The sequence below is a fragment of the Myotis davidii genome, unplaced genomic scaffold, assembly GCF_000327345.1.
Source record: "Myotis davidii unplaced genomic scaffold, ASM32734v1 scaffold31, whole genome shotgun sequence".
In the NCBI taxonomy this organism is placed as follows: domain Eukaryota; kingdom Metazoa; phylum Chordata; class Mammalia; order Chiroptera; family Vespertilionidae; genus Myotis; species Myotis davidii.
This window is the reverse complement of record NW_006283639.1, coordinates 2641728-2646870: the sequence shown is the minus strand read 5'-3', so window position 1 is coordinate 2646870 and position 5143 is coordinate 2641728. Positions and strand designations below refer to the sequence as shown.

Genomic DNA, 5143 nt, shown 5'->3' with positions numbered 1-5143 from the left:
GGGGTTTCTGGTTCAATTCCTGTGAAGATCACATGGTTGCTGGTTCCATCCCGGATATGGGGTGTGCAGGAGGCATCCCATCGATGTTGCACTCTTTCACATCAATATTTCTCTCTCTCCCTCTCCCTTCCTCTCTCTCTGAAAATCAATAAACTATTCTTAAATAAATAAATAATAAAGAAGCTAGAGGAATCTTAAAGATTTTTTTTTCAAATCTAGAGCACTATGATTTTAATATAAATTATCTTGATAAATACATGTATTGTTTCAACTATAAGTCTTTCATCTGTGACCAAATGGATTGTCTACCCCAGCTTTGGATCCTAAATATTCCAGGGATGAAAAGCAGGAGTTTAACTTCCTTGACTACCTACTGAGGGATGGAGGGTGCATTCTAGAAAATTATATTTTTTAAATCTTCCCTCCAATAATAATTTGTGAAAAATTAAAATGTCTATTTAATTCTTAATTAATTCAACAACTATTTATGGGTAACCACTAGGAGCCAGATACTGTTAACTGCAGGAAACATATGAGTACTAATCAGCCTGAGATCTTATCTTCGTCTACATTTCTTGGTTTGGCATACATGAAAAAGTCAGTTCTTTCACAAGTAGTCTGAGCGTATGGATCTGCAATCCTTTAACATGACAAATTCATTTACATGTAATATATAGAGCGAGGCAGAGTGAAGAACTGTGAAAATTGCCCTTTTTGAATTATTGTGCTCTATCACTTTCAGTAATGTTTTATGGGTCATCATATTTCAATATTTGCTGAAGGACACCTATGGAAAAGAAAGATCTGTCAATTGCTGGTATTTATGATAAACTTTTAGGAAAGAAAATAAGAGGAATCATGCCAATTTAAAGAACACCACATTTCCCAGCCTGTGGAGCAATGATGATTTATACCTGTAAGTATCTAAAGTCAAATGTTTACTAGAATCTTATGCTGATTGAGTGTCACCACTGAAAACAGCTAAGAAACAAATGCCCAGATAAAACGGGGAAAAGTGCTGTCAGGGACACTAAAGGTCCTTAACAGATCACACTATATGCGCTAAGCACACATATATTTAACTCCACTTGACGTACCATGGCGCCTATCAACAACTTACATTAAAATATGCTATATTTATAGTAGATATGAGGATTCAAACATATGTTTTATAGATTTGAAAAATCCTATTGAAATGGCCAAAAATTTCTTATGCAGTCAATAGATTAAAGAAATGAATTAGAATTGGTTGGCTTGAAATTCACTAGAATAATTCAGGAGAATTGGGGCTTTTAGAGCTGACATAAGTCAATGAACATACTTCCTCAGAATTATCTATGGGCAGGAAACAATGAGTGGTGAAATGCTTTCTGAAAGCACAGCACCTTTTTTAGTTTACAGTCTAATATTAGTTTCTCTGAACAAGGAGCTATTTAGACAAAGCATTTCGACCTCACTCTTGGGTCTTGCTGAGAAGAGAGAAAATAGCATTCCCCAGGATGACTAGCAAATGCTTATTACATTGCAAGGCCCATAATGTGTGAAGTGCGGAGAAGTTCCGATAAAAACCTTGTCAAATCTTTCTCTCCTTTCCTTGAAGCCTTTCCTTGTTGGTTGAATTTTATCTGAGAATTGATTTTAACTGACCTAGCTGTGGGGTCTGCCACTGAAGTTGGATCACTGGGACTAAAAGATTCCCACAGAGGTGAGGAGGATTTAAAAAACCCCTTTGAGATAATGCACTGAGAATATCAGAATGAGTCATATTTGACAGATCAGTGCTAACTACCAGATTTTCTCTCTCCTCACATTTCATCTTATTTCCACCCCTTTTTTTTCAGTTTGCTAGTTGTATGTGTATGTGTATGTGTTATATGTGCATGTGATGCTACTTTATTGCAATAATCTGATTGAACAGATCATCAATCATTAGATTATCCATGCAAAGTGTCCTGGAGTTCAACTGGGAGACTCAAGAGTTGGATTGCTTGCTATGATGGGCACTGACCACCAGAGGGCGGTGCAGAATGAAGGAAGGCCCTGATCTGCCCTGATTGCTGGTCATGCATGGATTTCATGCACCAGGCCTCTAGTGTTTTTTATAAGTATCTTCAGCACCATTTGATATGTCATTCTAAAAATAATCAATAGTAGCATTGTGATTTTTGCTATTCCTGGCTCTTCAGAATGCCTATTACTGCTCAGCAAGTAACCCCAAAATATAGTAGCTCAAAACAACTATTTTATTTTGATTTGGAATTTGGGGGAGGGGGGTCAGGATTTTGGGAAGGCCTCATCCAGGCAGTCTGTACCTGATCTTCATGGCATCAGTTGGGGCGGAGGGGATGGAAATCCACTTGCAAGAATGCTTCTTCACTCACATGTCTGGAGCCTGCTACTTTGTGGCCTTGACCTCTCTGACTGCGGCATCTCCTTCTGTTGGGTTTCTCCAAGTGACTTGGCATTCTCAGACTGTGGTGATCTCAGGAGAGTCAGGATTTCCACATGGTGGCTGGCTTCTCCCGCAGAAAGCCCTCCAAGAGACTAGGAGGATATGCAGGTTCACTTCTGTTACAGACCAAGTGCTTACAGGCCCAGCAAAGATTCCAGGGGAGAGAAAAGTGGGCTCCACATATCTATGGGAAGTGTAGCCAAGACCTCATGACAATCTTCATCTGCAACACTGATGCTCAAACTCTTGCTCTTTCATAAAGCTTTCTTCTTTTGTTTTCTGCTAATTCTCACCCAAGAATATTTTCCCATTGAATTTTTAGAGAGAGTGGAAGAGAGGGGGAGAGACAGAGAGAGGGAAACATCGATATGAGATAGACACATCGACTGGTTGCCTCCCATATGCATCCTGACCAGGAGATTGAGCCTGCAACCAAGGTACATGCCCTTGACCAGCATTAGAATTGAACCCAGAACCCTTCAGTCTGTGGGCAGACACTCTATCCATTGAGACAAACCAGCTAGGGCAGTGGTCGGCAAACCGCAGCTCGCAAGCCACATGTGGCTCTTTGGCCCCTTGAGTGTGGCTCTTCCACAAAATACCACGTGTGGGCGCGCATGTACAGTGCGAATGAAATGTCGTGGCTCATGTGCAGAAGTCAGTTTTCGGCCTGGGTGGGTCTATTTTGAAGAAGTGGAGTTAGAAGTGGGGGGTGTCGGTCTGTTGGCAACAGGACATGCGTTGCAGGTGGGTGGTGGGATATGCAGCATGGGGGAGGCACGCACGATTCATGCACGAGTTGAGTGAGCCTGTCAGTCAGCAGTCTCATTGTGCAGTGGTTAGTGCTAGTCGCGTCCACAAACCATGAGCGCATGACAAAAGATAGACGAAGATGATTATGGATGGGAGAGTTGGAAGGGGTTGACCTCAGCGAACGTACCTCAATCAGATTGAGAACATTTTTAACAAAGGCCAGTTTAGGAGTACCCTAATTAAGTTAATAACAATGTGCCTACCTATATAGTTTAAGTTTAAATAATTTGGATCTCAAAAGAAATTTCATTCGTTGTACTGTTGATATTTGGCTCTGTTGACTAATGAGTTTGCCAACCACTGAGGTAGGGCATAAAACCTTCTTCTAATCAGCTTCCTTGAAGTCAGTGCTTCCCAGAATGTAACTTTTGTTATAGTAGAGATAATCTGACCTTTTAAAAAAATCATTTTCATTGTTGAAAGTATTACAGATGTCCCCCTTTTTCCCCCATTGACCCTCTCCACCCTGCTCTTACTCCCTCCCTAGGCCTTCACCACACTATTGTTTGTGTCCATGGGTTATTATGCAGATATGCATATAAATTCTTAGTTAATCTCTTCCTACCCTCCCCCTTTCCTCTGAAATATGGCAGTATATTGTATGCTTCAATGTCTCTTTGGATCTATTTTGTTCGTCAGGTAATTTTGTTCATTAGATTCCATATATAAGTGAGATCATGTGATACTTAAGTGGTTCAGTTGGTTGAATATCATCCTTTGCACTGAAAGGTTGCCAGTGCAATTCCCAACCAGGGCACATGCCTAGATTACAGGTTTGATCCCAGGTCACACACATAGGGAAGGCAACAAATTCATTCTCTCTCTCTCTCTCTCTCTCTCTCTCTCTCTCTCTCTTCACTCCCTCTCTCTAAGCATGTCCTTGGGTGAGGATTTAAAAAAATAAAAGTATATATAGATTTTTGAGAAAGGGAAGGTAATCAGAAAATGATTTTAATGTGTGTAATGTAGTGCCTGGAATAAAAAAAACAAAACAAAACAAAAAAACAAAACAAAACAAAAGAACAAAACAAACAAACAAAACACACACAACAACAACAAAATTCAGTGTTCTGGTCCCTTTCTTGTGTTTTTTCTCTAGATGAGTGTTTTTTTCTGATAGAAATGGCACCTACAGTTTGAAAATGCTTGCTCTCAAGTATCCTGAATGCAACTTGGTATTGGAAATAAAAACCTTCCTGACATATTTCTTTAAAATTTTACTTATTTTTCAAAAATTTTTTATGTCGCTATATTAAAATGTAATAAAGTGTAATCTGTTTTGATGGTCAAGGCCCCTGTATTCTATCTCCAAGTTGCTTTTACCAGGCTTTCATCCACTGCTACCCGGCATAAGACAGGGATACACACTCTACAGTAGCCCTCAGTTAATAACCTTTTCTCAAGCAGTGTGCTAAGTAACTGCAACTATTAGAGGTTGCAGAGAGAGAATTAGAAGTAAGACATATTCTTAGCTGAAAATTTAGCTACTTCTTGAACATACTGTTGTTACCACCCATGCATTTTTTTCACAAATGGATCCAGAGCTGAATACCTTCCCTGCTTTTCCTGTCGCTTAATTAACCTGATGATCAACATCTCTGTGAATAGTTTTCTTATGCTTTCATGTCCATTTTACTGTCTTTCCTGTTTAACATTTAATACTGTCAGCCATGTTTCTACCTCTATTTCCTAACAATACAATTGAAAACTAACTTTAACTCTCTAGGCTTCAAATGGAAGCTAGCCTTTCACTCAATTTATATTCAGGTACTGCTCAGAGGATAATTCTTTTACCTGGTTCATTTCATCTTCAAGACAAAAATTCAGCTACTTTATCCCTTTTTCTCTTTAGTATCTAATCTATGTCTCTTTTCCCTA

General features: G+C 39.3%; 1 long non-coding RNA gene across 1 annotated transcript in view; it reads left to right on the top strand.

The window, feature by feature from the left end:
• The window catches only part of LOC107183532, a 21074-nt gene extending 17737 nt beyond the window's left edge, over positions 1–3337 (top strand). Inside the window, exon 3 of the long non-coding RNA XR_001514319.1 lies at positions 3220–3337. This is a non-coding gene — a long non-coding RNA (uncharacterized LOC107183532). The remainder of the gene's footprint in view (positions 1–3219) is intronic.
• The last annotated feature ends 1806 nt before the right edge of the window (positions 3338–5143 follow it).